The 15,957-nt window shown below is 37.9% G+C and overlaps 1 protein-coding gene across 1 annotated transcript in view; it reads right to left on the bottom strand.

The window, feature by feature from the left end:
- Nucleotides 1-15,957, bottom strand: part of PPP2R5A (protein phosphatase 2 regulatory subunit B'alpha) — a 68,434-nt gene that overhangs the window by 45,261 nt on the left and 7,216 nt on the right. The window lies entirely within an intron of this gene.

Raw genomic sequence — 15,957 nt, 5'->3', positions numbered from 1 at the left:
TTCCAAATTTGCTGGCATATTGAGTGCAGCACTTTCATAGCATCATCTTTCAGGATTTGAAACAGCTCAACTGGCATTCCATCAACTCCACTAGCTTTGTTCGTAGTGATGCTTTCTAAGGCCCACTTGACTTCACATTCCAAGATGTCAAAACAACAATAATTATTATCTATCACAATTTCACTGGGTGAGAGATTCAGACAACTTATCTTTGCTCCATGATATCTAAGGCCTCAAGCTAAAAGAACTAGAAAACTAGGGACTGCAATCATATGAAAGCTCAATCATTCATATGTCTTATAGTTGATTCTGGCCTCTGGCTGAATGACTAGTTAGGGCTAGTGACAGAACCCCCATACATGACCTCTCACTATGGCTTAAGCTTCCTCATCATATGGTGACTTGGTTCCAGGGGCAAGTGATTTGAGAGATCTAAATGATCATGTATGGATGTGAGAGTTGGACTGTGAAGAAAGCTGATCGCCGAAGAATTGATGCTTTTGAACTGTGGTGCTGGAGAAGACTCTTGAGAGTCCCTTGGACTGCAAGGAGATCCAACCAGTCCATTCTAAAGGAGATCAATCCTGGGTGTTCATTGGAAGGACTGATGCTAAAGCTGAAACTCCAATACTTTGGCCACCTCATGCGACGAGTTGACTCACTGGAAAAGACCCTGATGCTGGGAGGGACTGGGGGCAGGAAGAGAAGGGACGACAGAGAATGAGATGGCTGGATGGCATCACCTACTCGATGGACATGAGTTTGAGTGAACTCCGGGAGTTGGTGATGGACAGGGAGGCCTGGTGTGCTGTGATTCATGGGGTCGCAAAGAGTCAGACACAACTGAGCGACAGAACTGAACTGAACTGAACAAAGAACAAAACGTGACTTTTATGAGGAAAATTATACAACTCTGAAGAAATATATCAAAGACATAAATAACAGAGATACATTTTGGATTACAACAGGGTGTTTTGCTAGAACTTAAGAGTTACTCTCACAATTCATCTGGAAAAATAAACCAAGAATAGCCAAGATGATTTTCAAGACGAAGGGAACAGTAATCTTATCACACAAGGTAATTAAAACTAAATGGTATTGTGTAGGTATAGACAAAAAGACCACCAGCCAGGGAACTAAGGCACCTACAAACATGTGCCCATACATAGAAGATTAATATACAACAGAATTGGTGTGTTTTTTTTTAAAAAGTCAGTGGGGAATTTCAAAATAAATTATGCAAGGACAACTCACTATTCATATTAAAAAGTTAGATTCCCTCACTTATTTATACATCTAATTCCAAAAGAACTAAAAAACTGAATGTGAATAAGAAAATTATATTTAGAGTTTTCTAACCAACTCTGAATGGCATCCAGCACACACACACAAAAAAAATCTATAAATCAGTAAGACAAAGAAAATAAACCTATAGAAAGGCATGTGAAACACAAAGCACCAATAAAGAAGAAAAGACATTTAACCACACTCAGTTCAGTTCAGTTCAGTCGCTCAGTCGTATCTGACTCTTTGTGAACCTATGAATCACAGCACGCCAGGCCTCCCTGTCCATCACCAACTCCCAGAGTTCACTCAAACTCATGTCCGTCGAGTAGGTGATGCCATCCAGCCATCTCATTCTCTGTCGTCCCTTTCTCCTCCTGTCCCCAATCCCTCCCAGCATCAGAGTCTTTTCCAGTGAGTCAACTCGTCGCATGAGGTGGCCAAAGTATTGCAGTTTCAGCTTTAGCATCAGTCCTTCCAATGAACACCCAGAACTGATCTCCTTTAGGATGCACTGGTTGGATCTCCTTGCAGTCCAAGGGACTCTCAAGAGTCTTCTCCAACACCACAGTTCAAAAGCATCAATTCTTCAGCAATGAGCTTTCTTCACAGTCCAACTCTCACATCCATACATGACCACGGGAAAAACCACAGCCTTAACTAGACGGACCTTAGTTGGCAAAGTAATGTCTCTGCTTTTTAATATGCTATCTAGGTTGGTCATAACTTTCCTTCCAAGGAGCAAGTGTCTTTTAATTTCATGGCTGCAATCAGCATCCGCAGTGATTTTGGAAACCAAAAAAATAAAGTCTGACACTGATTCCACTGTTTATCCATCTATTTCCCATGAAGTGATGGGACCAGATGCCATGATCTTTGTTTTCTGAATGTTGAGCTTCAAGCCAACCTTTTCACTCTCCTCTTTCACTTTCATCAAGAGGCTTTTTAGTTCTGTTTCACTTTCTGCCATAAGGGTGGTGTCATCTACATATCTGAGGTTATTGATATTTCTCCCAGCAATCTTGATTCCAGCTTGCGCTTCTTCTAGTTAAGGAGAAATATGTATATATGTGTAAACTCTATATATGAGTTTATGTATGAAATGCCATATATCATTTCATACTTATTGCATAAGGTTGACAAAAAGTGTGGGCAAGACTTCTGCTTCTGGCAGACCAACCTTCCTATAGTAAACTACTAAAAACTGGACAAAATACATGAAGTAATTGTCTTCAGATGGGGAAAACAGGTAGTACAGGACTGCTATTCCTGAGAGCAGGAAAAGAGAGTGAGTTCCACAACTGCAACAGCTCTATGTGTTAACACTTTCCAGACTGCAGTATAGGAAAAAACAATACAGGTTCAAAAAAGCAAAAGCCAAATCGACTGAGCTAAATAGACATTGCAGATCAAGGCTCCTGAATGGCTGGAATTTGCATGGAAAAGTACTAGAAAAGCTGACTATACAGAAAAGGAATTTTCTACTTTTCTTTTTGTACTGAAGTAATAATAGGACATTTTTATTCTATCAATATTTATTCAGCAAATCATTTTGAATGTAAACAAACCTTAGCTTCCTGGCATAAATCCCACATAATCATGATATATTATCTATTTGCTGCTAAATTCAATTTGCTAATTTCCTGTATAAGATTTTTCCATCTGTAAGGGATATTGGTCTGTAATCACCTTTTCTTGTACTGTCCTTGCCAGGGTTTTTAATTAGGACTCAGTTAAATATCTGTAAGACTTACTCAGACTTTTGCTTCTTCCTGTGTCAGTTTGAGAAAGCTGTTTATTTCAAGGGATTTTCCCAACTCCTCTCCTCTAAGTTTTCAAATTTACTGGCATTATTATATACCTGCAAGCTATGAATTTCTAGATAACTGTAAGGTACAAATTATTACTATAAAAGAAGCCAAATCTTTTAGTCTACAGGGAGATCAACTTTTAGCAAGACAAGCTTAAGAGCTCCACAGACCTGCTCTCCCGTGAAACTGATGAAAATCATTTTAAAAATAACTTTTTTAAGCCTCTGGAAATGATCCTAAGGTGAAAAGTAAATGAGGAATCATCTATCCAAGAGTATCTATGAATATCTGAAGCGAAAAGCCAGTCTTGGTATCTGAACCAAGACAGCTTCCACCCTTTTTCCTGTCAGCTCATCTAGGCAGAAATTCCACTCCAGAGAGGTACACCCAAGGATCCCTCTACCTCCAGCTCCCAGTCAGACAGCTTTCTTCAGGTGTGCAGCAGAACACTGGCAGTTCTCATTCTGCCCACAGCTACCTGTTGCTGAGGTCAACTCCCAGTCCAGTGCTGTCAAGAAGGGTAGAAGTCCTTCTCTTACCTGGGTAAAAGTCCGATCTTCTACCCAACCTCGACCTGTGGGACAAAGACTCTACTCTTGGTGCAGAACCACTGAGAACACTGGGGCTCCAATTACCTTAGTCCTGGACTATAAGACTGTGGTTCTATACTGGGAGAGGAAAGCCAAGAAAATCTCAGGCGCCTGCCCCCTCTCCACCTCACATTCAGCTCCAAAAATGGGTTATTACTCAGGGAGAAGCATGTCATTTTCCCCACTCCCAGCTCCAGAGCTCTGGCTCACAAGATTTTGCCTGGGGAAGGGGGAGAAACAAGCCATAAATCGGCTGTTTTGTCTCTTCCCAAAGGAACTGGCTTCATTTTCAACAGAGCATGAGAAGTTCAAGCTTAAATTTAAGCTGAATCTCTCAAATCAGTGGCAGTTGTGGTAAAAGGTAATAGAGATCTGTAGATTCAACGAGGCTATAAGGCTAAACTCTAGGCTGAAGAGTCTGCAAGACAATACCAGATAAAGGAGCAGCTTAGAGGAGCCCTCTTGGTGTCAGAACAATATCGAACACTAACATCAAGAACTATTCCTTCAAAGGAGCCTGAATTTGATTGGACTGCTGAACAATGATGCTCCACTGCACTGTTGAAAACAAGACAGCAGTTAGCTGAAAGTCACTGGAATTTAAAGTTGAGGCTGTGGTCAGGAAAAGACAAAAAGTCCTAGCTCAGTTGGTCAAGAATCCGCCTGCGATGCAGGAGACCTGGTTCAATTCTTGGGTTGGGAAGATCTGCTGGGGAAGGGATAGACTACCCACTCCAGTATTCTTGGGCTTCCCTTGTGGCTCAGCTGGCAAAAGAATCTGCCTGCAATGCAGGAGACCTGGGTTGGGAAGATCCCCTGGAGAAAGGAAAGTTCCCTACTCCAGTATTCTGGTCTGGAGAATTCATGTATAGTCCATGGGGTTGCAAACAGTCAGACAGACTGAGTGACTTTCACTTTCACTTTCTTTTCCTGTCACAACTACTGCCATTTCCTTGGAGAAGGAAATGGCAACCCACTCCAGTATTCTTGCCTGGGAAATCTCATCAACAGAAGAGCCTGGCAGACTACAGTCCATGGGGGTCACAAAGAGTTGGACACAACTGAGCATGCCAAAAAAGAAAGAGGGGTCATAATTGTATGCTTCCATTCATGCAAAATGTTTAGAATAGGGAAATCTATAGAAACAGAACATAGATAAGTGATTGCTTAGTGTAGGGATGGCAGGGATGAAGGGATAATGGAGGTAATAGTTAAAGAGTATAACATTTCTTTTTGAGATAATGAAAATGTTCTAAAATTGACTATAGTGATAGTAACACTCATCTGTGAATATACCAAAAGTCACTGAATTATATACTTTAAAAGATGAACTTTATGGTACATAAATAATATCTAAATAAAGATGTTTAAAAAATTTAATCCAGTCCTGATCTCTATCTTAGGTATTTTATATCAAATACCTAAGATATTATTCAAAGATAGTAAAAGTTTAAAGATCAATTACAGTTTAAAAATCATATACACATAATAATCACATAAACTTCATTTCACCATAAATGTATGTTTACAACAGATGCTTAGAATATTCTTGTTTTGTCTTTATGTTGCCTATACTAATAGCATACTAAATTAGAAATTTCCATGGAACATGTAAATGAAAATTAAAAACCACCATGTGAGAGTTAATAATAAGAGCACAGGCAAAACATTCTCTGACATAAAGAGAAATACTGTATGACATTCCTTATATGTAGAATCTAAAAAGAAATGATACAGTTGAATTTATAGAACAGAAAGAGAGACCTACAGAATGAACTTATGGTTGCTGGAGGGATGGGATAGTAAGGGAGTTTGGGAAAGACAAGTACACACTGTTACATTTAAAATGGATAACCAACAAGGACCTACGTTATGTATAGTACATGGAACTCTGCTCAACCTCATGAGGCAGCCTGGATGGGAGGGGAGTTTGGGGGAGAATGGATACATACATAAGTATGGCTGAGTTCCTTCGTTGTTCACTTGAAACTATCACAACACTCTGTTAACCAGCTATACCACAATACAAAATAAAAAGTTTAAAAAAAATTCTCTGATAGAAATTTTACTGGGGCTTCCCTGGTGGCTCAAACTGTAAAGAATCTGCCTGTAATGCAGGAGACCAGGGTTTGATCCCTGGGTTGGGAAGATCCCTGGAGAAAGAAATGGAAATCCACTCCAGTATTCTTGCCTGGAAAATTCCATGGACAGAGGAGCCTAGCAGGCTACAGTCCACAGGATCGCAAAGAGTCAGACATGACTGAGCAACTAATTTTCTTTTCTGATAGAAATAATATCTCCCAAAGCAACCGAAATAAAAGCAAAAACAAATAGGACCTAATGAAGCTTATAAGCTTTTGCACAGCAAAGGAAACCATAAACAAAATGAAAAGACAGCCCATGGAGTGGGAGAAAATATTTGCAAATGATGCAACCAAGAAGGGCTTAATTTCCAAAATAACAAATATTAAACCAACAGCTTCTCCAATTCAGTAACAAACAACCCAATTGGATGGGCAGAAGACCTAAACAGACTTTTCTCCAAAGACATACAGATGGTCTAAAGGCACATGAAAAGATGCTCCTCATCACTAATTATCAGAGAAACGCAAATCAAAACTACAATGAAGTACCACCTCACACAGGTCAGAATGGCCATCATCAAAAAGTTTACAAATAATAAATGTTGGAGGGGGTGTGGAGAAAAGGGAACTCTCTTACACTGTTGATGGGAATGTAAATTGGTGCAGCTACTATGGAAAACAGTATGGAGTTTCCTCAAAAAACGAGAATTGCCATATGATCCAGCAATCTCCCTGCTGGGTATATACCCAGACAAAACTATAATTTGAAAAGATACATGCACACCTACGTTCATAGCAGCATTATTTACAATAGCCAAGACATGGAAACAATCAAAATGCCCCAACATATGAATGGGTAAAGAAGCTGTAGTATTTTATATATACACACACACAAACACTCAAACAATGGAATATTACTCAGCCATAAAAAGAATGAAATAATGCCACTTGAAGCAACACGGATGTACCTGGAGATTATTATAATAAATGAAGTACATTAGAAAGAGAAAGACAAGTATCATATGATACCACTGACATGTGGAATCTAGAATATGATGCAAATGAACATACTAAATGAAACAGGCTACAGATATAGAGAACAGACTTGTAGTTGCCAAGGGGAAGAGGAGAATGCAAAGGGGAAGGATTAGGAGTTTGAGATTAGCAGATGCAAATTATATATAGGATGGATAAACTACAAGGTCATATTTTATAGCACAGAGAACTATAATCAATATTCTGTGATAAACCATAATCAGTTTCAGTTCAGCCACTCAGTTGAGTCTGACTCTTTGCGACCCCATGGAATGCAGCACGCCAGGCTTCCCTGTCCATCATCAACGCCTGAAGCTTACTCAAACTCATGTCCATCGAGTCAGTGATGCCATCCAATCTTCTCACCCTCTGTCATTCCCTTCTTCTCCTGCCTTCAATCTTTCCCAGCATCAGGGTCTTCTCTAATGAGTCACTTCTGTGTATCAGGTGGCCAAAGTATTGGAGTTTCAGCTTCAGCATCAGTGTTTCCAATGAATATTCAGGACTGATTTCCTTTAGGACAGACTGGTTGGATCTCCTTGCAGTCCAAGGGACTCTCAAGAGTCTTCTCCAACACCACAGTTCAAAAGCATCAATTGGCGCTCAGCTTTCTTTATAGTCCAACTCTCACATCTGTACAGGACTACTGGAAAAACCACAGCTTTGACTAGACGGAACATTGTTGGTAAAGTAATGTCTCTGCTTTTTAATATGCTGTCTAGGTTGATCACAGCCCATAATATTAATGATAAATGTGTGCGTATATATATATATGTATAACTAAATCACTTTGCCATACAGCAGAAATTGACACATTGCAAATAAACTATACTTCAATAACATTTTTTTAAAAAGAGATGATAATAATAGTTTATTAATATGGCTATGTAAGGCTGGTTTTAAGAACAGTTCACTGAATAAAAATAATTACATTCAGAACAGTAATATAACTTGGAGTTTTCCCTTGTCATATGGTTTTACTGGCACTGTCTTAAATGAATATAATCAGAAAATCTAGTCTACATTCATTTCTTTCAAGACCTCAAATACCGAGAACATTGAAATCTTAAAATATTCATTATCATAAAATCTTCCTCTTCTTGTCCATTTTCATAAAAGTTAATACGATAAACTTCCTAGCGATAACTAAATTATTTCAAGTTGTTCATTATTTTACATCTAAGAACAGTTGGAAGGTCTAAGTATCAGAACTCGTAACAGAAATAACAGTTTTATTAGGTACAAATTTTCTTAAAACAAAAAAGGTAACACATTCCCAATTACTGCTGCTCACATATTTGAAATCTAAAGTAGGCTCTCATATAAGATTCATGCTACAAATTATAGAACAAGCACCGTATCATAGCAACCCAGCAATACCACTACAGTGACACGCTGAGGATGCAATCCAAGATTCTAATTTAAGAAACTGGCACAGAATATAGGACATGTAGCTTTTTTTGGCAATACCCCTAGAACATTAATAACTAGGAGTCTAAAATCAGCTTTTATTTGAAACTTTAGAGGATCAAGCTATTACAATGTAACAACGGAAATGTTTATTAACAAATGATTCATAGCATTGTAACTAAATATGACTTAGTTAAGGGTCTATGATTTCCTTAAAATTGAAAATGCTGGGAAAACTGTAGATATCACATTTTAGGAATCTGAATATATGCACCCTACCAGTCTGATAATGCATTCTAATATACAACTGTATATACCATTTTAAGAAAACCCCTAGAACACTATCTAAAACTTTAAAGAACATAAATATTAACATGTCCTACTCAACTACCATTCAAATATGAGTATGTCCAGAACTACTACACTATAGAAGGGTTAAAGTAACCGCTCAATCTTTATCTCAAAAAATTCACTATGTTACCTTTTTTTTTTTTCAATTAAAAAACCACTTTAAAGTAGATAAGAACAAGAAATGAAGATAAGCTACTGGGGCATGTTACATGGATTTCTTGGAATGCAGAACCTTGAGAAGCAGAATACTGAAAAAACAGACTCCTAGGAGAATAAATGGAATCTATCAATCTGCTTAATTTGATTATAAAGCCTACTATTCATTAAATACAGTAAAGGTTTTTAGAAGCACTCTTGTTGATGAAAGTGAAAGAGGAGAGCGAAAAAGTTGGCTTAAAGCTCAACATTCAGAAAACTAAGATCATGGCATCCGGTCCCATCATTTCATGGGAAATAGATGGGGAAACAGTGTCAGACTTTATTTTTGGGGGCTCCAAAATCACTGCAGATGGTGATTCCAGCCAGGAAATTAAAAGACGCTTACTCTTTGGAAGGAAAGTTATGACCAACCTAGACACCATATTAAAAAGCAGAGACATTACTTTGTCAACAAAGGTCCATCTAGTCAAGGCTATGGTGTTTCCAGTGGTCATGTATGGATGTGAAAATTGGACTATAAAGAAAACTGAGCGCCGAAGAATTGATGCTTTTGAACTGTGGTGCTGGACAAGACTCTTGAGAGTCTCTTGGACTGCAAGGAGATCCAACCAGTCCATTCTAAAGGAGAACAATCCTGGGTGTTCATTGGAAGGACTGATGTTGAAGCTGAAGCTCCAATACTTTGGCCACCTCATGCGAAGAGTTGACTCACTGGAAAAGACCCTGATGCTGGGAAAGACTGAGGGCAGGAGGAGAAGGGGACGACAGAGGATGAGATGGTTGGATGGTATCACCGACTCAACGGACATGGGTTTGGGTGGACTCCGGGAGTTGGTGATGGACAGGGAGGCCTGGCATGCTGTGCTTCATGGGGTCGCAAAGAGTTGGACACAACTGGGCAACTGAACTGAACTGTTTCATTTGGGGCCTGTGGGGAACAAGAAGTATTAAGCGTTTTTATAGACGTTCTGACAGCTGTGATGAGTTTCGTCTTTTAGCTAACCCTACCTGCACCCCCTAAGAAACACCTGCTATTGTGTTAAGAAAAAGGATTACCTACTTTAACAAGATTGTTGAATTTTCTAGAGCAAGGCCTATGATAGTCCAACAAAATACCCTACCCACTCCCCTCTTCTATCTGACCAGAGATGGGCTTCAGGGTGGTGGTGGTGGTGGTGGTGCAATTCAAGGACCCTGAAATTATATACAAAATACTGTATATATTTTCTGAGAAGATGATGGATTCCTTTAACTAGATTTTCTAAGAGATCCATGTATAATCTCTCTAAAGTACCACTACTCTTAGAAATTATTTCCTCTCCTTTTATGGGTAATAAAAGGAATTTTCATAATCAAGGTTTAAAATTATTTGACTCAGCATTTCCAAAAATAATAAAATATATTCAGAAACAATTCTAAATAGATTTCATTTTTTGTTTCAGAAATGTGCTATTTATAATATTTTATTAAAGTTAAAGAATTATAGAACAGCATACATTATATGATCTCACTAATGGGAAAATCTAAGAAGATGCTCAAAATTTTAGAAGTTTCTTCTGGCTGGGGATTTTTTACTTTCTATCTTTTAAGATTCTCTTTTTGCTTGTTTTTTAAGAGTGAGTCTGTAAGTTAGTGAGTCTGTAAGTTTATACAAAAATAATAAAGCCATTATACAAGAAATAGGGAAGTTAAGAATATGACATTTCTCATTGCATAGTCTTTATGTGAGTTTATTTTAGAAAACCATGAAAACTGAGATTACTCATGACTCACTGCAAGTATTGTATCCTAAAATAGTCATTCTTATTCCACAGGAGAAACCACTTTTCTAGATTCTTTTTTTAAAGCAGTTCTCAAAATATTAAAATATGTTACGTGTAAGCTTACCCAGGTGGTACAAATTAAAAACAGGATTATCAAACTAAATGAAGTACCAAAATCAGTGCCTAGGTATCTGGTAGGTATGTAAAAGCTGGGTTATTTTTTTAACCTCTCTTACATGAATCATAGAAATTTCCTATGAAGAAAATACAACTGTGAAAATTAAATGCACCTTAAAAATATTTCATTGTTACATCTGCTATTTTATTTCCACTTCAGATTCCACTTCAGAGCACAAACGCATGTAGGTAACTACTTAAGGAGATGACATATTTTCTAATTTCAGCTTTGGGGGGGAATTTAGCAGGAGAGTAACAACAGTCAAGTGATAAGATGAATTGGCCCAATTGACTTTTATTATACTCAAGTCTCAGTTATCTGGCTCCAATTTATTTTCCTTCCTTGAATTGGGAAATAATGATCAGGAAGTACAATGTTAACATGGTCACAGTTGAAAAATTTTTTTTCAAAAACTATTTGTACATAGCACGTGTAGCAGGGAACAGAGAGGAAAAAATAAGTGGACAGAATCTAATCAGTCTGTGATATCCCATAACAATTCCATGATTCCTCAAAGCTGCTAATTACAGATTATAACTTTTAACTGAGTAGAGACACCAAATTATAAATCTAGCTGACACAAATGTGCTAACTGATTTAAAAGTTCACTTCATCTTGCTTCTCAGTACTCATTCATAAAACAGATACTCTCCAATTTCTTCTACAGAAAAACTTTACGTTACTTAAAAAATGGAAGAACTGTGCTAAAAGGAAGACCTGCAAAGAAGATCAACAAAGCATTTTTATACCGGAAGAATTTAAGACGTAAAGATCTTTTGCTTTACAGGGTCTTGGAAAAACCTACGTTCGGTACTAGCCTACCTGCCCAGGTCCTGTGAGAAATAAGTATCTTTCTTGTAAGGCTCTCAACTATTTCTCCTTTGCACTGTTAGAACATAAAGTGCTAAAAATTAAAAAATAAAGTGCTAATTTTGCTTTACTGCAGCCAATACATATCTTCAGTTTCACATCAGAGAGGAGGAATTAACTGAGAAGATGAAGTTATAAATGACTTGCACAAGAATATATCCTCTAGTTTTGGTTTCTTCATCAACAAAATGGAGCTGCATGTAAACTATCACTCAATTATAAATCAGTATAAAATTGTAAATTACTGCATGGCACAAAATGGTGTTTTTCTTTAAATCAATTTAATAGCATTTGCTTCATTATTTCACTCAATAAATATTAAAACCAAGCACTGACTGCCTAAATACTGGGAAGGAAGTTATGGATCTTAGGTCCTAAAGTATTTAACTTCCAGTCTAAAGGCAGAAAACAGTCAATTAAGTAACTTACCCTATTCTTGCACCTGTCCCAACATATTTTGTGATCACCTCATACATATATCAAGGATATCTTTCAATGTCTTGTACAGACATTGAACTCAATGGGGTTAGATAATCCCATTTTGGCCAAAAGATATAGTGGTCAGCATCTCAAACTACTAACACTGTCTAACAAACAATCTCAACATCTTTTAATTCATGCTTAGAAGTTACAGAAATTACCAATGGGCACTCTGTGATTCACACATCCAAAAGTCTATTTGATATTTATACCCAGGTTTCCAAAAGACATCTCAAATTTAGAATGTCTAAATTATAACTCTGAATTTTTCCTCTTTATCTGGTTCTTCTAACGTATTGCTTCTCAGTGGTGGTAGAGCCATGCACTCAGCTAGCTGTCCAAGCTAAAACACCTGGGAAACATCTCTGACTCCGACCTTTGTCTGTCCATCTCCTCCATACAATTCACTGACAGGTCCCAGCTTAGCTGTACTTTGAACACATCTCTTTTTCTCCATCTTTACTGCTACTACCCCAGCCCTAGTCATATCATATCTCATCTTGCCTATTAAAACAAACTCTTGACTGGTCCTTCCTCTAAAAATCTAGTTCTGCTACAATCCATTCTCTACCCAGCAGCTCGAGTGATACTTTTTTTAATTGTCAAGCTTCTTGAAAGAGATGTCCATACTTACTGACTTGGCTCTCCATTTCCATTCACTCCCCACCTTAGAGAACTCTGGTTTCAAGATCATCAACCCTTTGAAATGTATCTCGAGTCACCAGTGTTGCCTGAAGACTACCAAACCCATGGAAGCTTTTCAGTTCTTAAATATCTGACCTGTCAGCAGCTCTCCTGACTGCTACTAGCCCCACCCCTATTTAAAAACATATTTTCTTCCTTTGACCACCTTGTCCCTACTCTCTCATCTTCCACTCAAGCTACTGCTCCTTTTCCTCTGATCATCATCTAAATGATGATATTCTTTGCCCTTTTCTTTCTATACATTTCCAGTAGGCAGTTGCTTCTACTTGCATCTCTTCAAAAATCATCTTTAATCTAAAGTTTCTAAATGCTGATTCCTAGTGCAGCTCTTTCTACTTAGCTCCAGACCCAAATATCTAATTTCCTACTTGACTCTTCACTTCTATTTCCACAGGTAGTTCAACCCATCTCACATCTGATCTTCTACTCTTTTTTCCCTCTCAGTAAACTGCTACCATACATCTCGTTGCCCAAGTCAGGAATGTATCATCATTGATTTTTCCCTCTTTCCAAGTCCTTGCTGTGATACCACTCACTCCCACTTAGACAAGGAGACCATTACCTCTTGCTTGTCTTACTGTGCCAGCATTAACTAGGATTCTTCATGCTCATCTCCCAATACATTCTTCACACTACTGTCAGGAATAACTGCAGGACACAGCATCAAGGCTGTTACCTAGACTCTAAATTTTGCTCCAATCTCTCCTCTAGCCAGTTCCCTATTGTAATATTCTTTCAGTCACAGGCTTCCCTGGTGGCTCAGACAGTAAAGAACCCACCTGCAATGCAGGAGACCAGGGTTCAATCCCTGGGTCGGGAAGATCCCCTGGAGAAGGGCATGGCAACCCCCCATCAGTATTCTTGCATGGAGAATCCCATGGCTACAGCCCATGGGCATGCAAAGAGACGAAGCACATCACAGCCACTTACTTACCTCTAAGGATGCCCACATCGTCCTTGGCAGGCCTCTTAGAACCCACCTGTCTTGGTCTAACACATCTAGCCTTACAGGTCTCAGCTTACCTGTCACTTTCTCCAGGGAGATTTCCCTGATCTCTCTCCTCACACACAAAACTGAGTTGGGTCCCTCACACACTCCCCTAGGCTTTTATTGCTTACTCTTATCACAACACTTGTCGCTAAATGAAACCACCAGTTTACATGTCTAGATGTTCCCCATCAGATCACAAGCTCCTTAAGACATTTCAAAAGAAAAGCATTCATCATTTTATTAATTTTACTGAGTAAAACTTTAACCTCTATAATGGTTCACCTAAAATTTAAGCACTATGAACATCAAAGAGGAAAATATTTCTGTACTAGATTTTGAAAGCAAAGCATATTTCCAGTTTCACAGCAGGCAAACAAAATCTTTTTCTTCTGGCTAATTAAAAGAATGGTACTGCAAGTGAAAAGAAAGCATATATTCCTACAGAAGTTTTATTTTACTTATGACTTTATTTTACTTATGACAAATGTTTATCTTTAGAAAAGTCTTTTTGGAAAACTGTTTTAAAGATACCCAGCTTCGCGAAATCAAAATTCAGAGTTTATGACAAAAACTGTCTCATCATTTTTACTTTATAAATTTAAAGGCACAGGATTAACCATGAGTTCAAATAATCATCATTTTCTGATAATAATTATAATTCCAGAACATCCTTTATCAGTGAGTGTGAATCAAAGGCAAAGACCAATTAAACAGAGAAAATGTATCATTTCTGAAGCTACAGTTAATATTTTATACTTCTTTACTGCAAGTTAAGTCCAGTCATTAAAAAATTCTGGTTTCATACAGCTAACATTTTTTTAGTTATTGTCTGTGCAGTTTACTCACTAACTAAGCAGATTCTGAGGGAGAGCATCTAAGAGCTTAAAAACCCTATACTTTTTCTCCCTATCTTAAAGAAGGCTTTTCTGGTGAGAAAATAGGATATATATTTATTTTGTGTGTGCGCGTGTGTGCTTAGTCACTCAGTTGTGTCCAACTCTTACAACCCCATGAACCGTCGCTCAAGGCTCCTCTGTCCATGGGGAATTCTCCAGGCAAGAATACTGGAAGGGGTTGCCATGCCCTCCTCCAGGAGATCTTCCCAACCCAGGGATCGAACCCCGATCTCCTGCACAGATTTTTTTTTTTTTTAAGAACGACAGTGAAACACTCTTTCCCAATGAAAGGTAAACCAGGATGACTCATGAGGTCCCATTCAGCACTGGAAGGCTCAACTAGATACAAAAGCACAGTAAGGGAACCGTAAATGCAATTAGCACCACCATTCCAGTAGGAGGAGTGAGTTCCCAAGAAATCCCTTGACTTCAGTATCCAAGTTAGAAATAGGTTCTCATTTTATAATGCGAACCTATGATACTCAGCAAACTACCAGAAAATCCTATTAGGCTTCTTTAAGAAATCTGATCAAAACTGCACGATTTCTAAAATCCACAATTACTCACACAAAAACCCACATGAATAAAATTCTTCAGGGAAGAGTTCAAAAACATATATGTAAAAAGTGGTCTGAAACTGCTTATTAGTGAATATCTTGCTCAGACAAGTACAGCTTATTTCACATAAACGTAGTCTGTCGTGTAAAATTCTTTTGGTACATCACGTGGGTTACCTGTTACATAATAACGCACTAAAAGTAATTATACATTTAAAATCTGTTCATCTCCTTCAAGGACATCCTTATAAATAAAGACTGAACCTTAAATTTAGAAATTACTGGAAATTAGTTATTTCAGTTTCTCTGGTATTTATATACAGCTGTCCACATCTGGAAGTCAACCCGGTATTACTTTTCCACACAGATCTTACACAATACCTTCCCTAGCAATAATGTTACATGTCACACCAGTCACTGGCAAAGCCCAAAATACAGGAGCAAACAATCATCTGTTTCAAAACTATATCTATTTATCATGGCATTAAAAACCCAAAATTAATTTACTTTAAAAACCCTGAATAAAGGTGTAAAGGAAGGGCTAACAGGTAATTTCTTAATCAAAACAGTGCCTGTCTACATGATCACACTTGTTATGCACAGAACACTGTATTTTGGTACTATAACAGGATATGAAAACACAGATGACTTCTGCTTTCACAAAAATCTTACCATCTCATTCTGGAGAGAGGACTTCACTGACGCTGACTCAAAACAACAAATCAACAAATACGGGTATTATTCAAACTGGCTGGCAGAAAGGCCAAAGACAAGAGACAGTTAAAAAATGTAA

The sequence above is a fragment of the Moschus berezovskii genome, chromosome 17 (genome assembly GCF_049115385.1).
Source record: "Moschus berezovskii isolate FMDL1 chromosome 17, NW_MosBer_1.0, whole genome shotgun sequence".
Taxonomy (NCBI): Eukaryota; Metazoa; Chordata; class Mammalia; order Artiodactyla; family Moschidae; genus Moschus; species Moschus berezovskii.
Note: the sequence above shows the minus strand (reverse complement) of the source record. Positions and strands in the feature narration are given on the sequence as shown.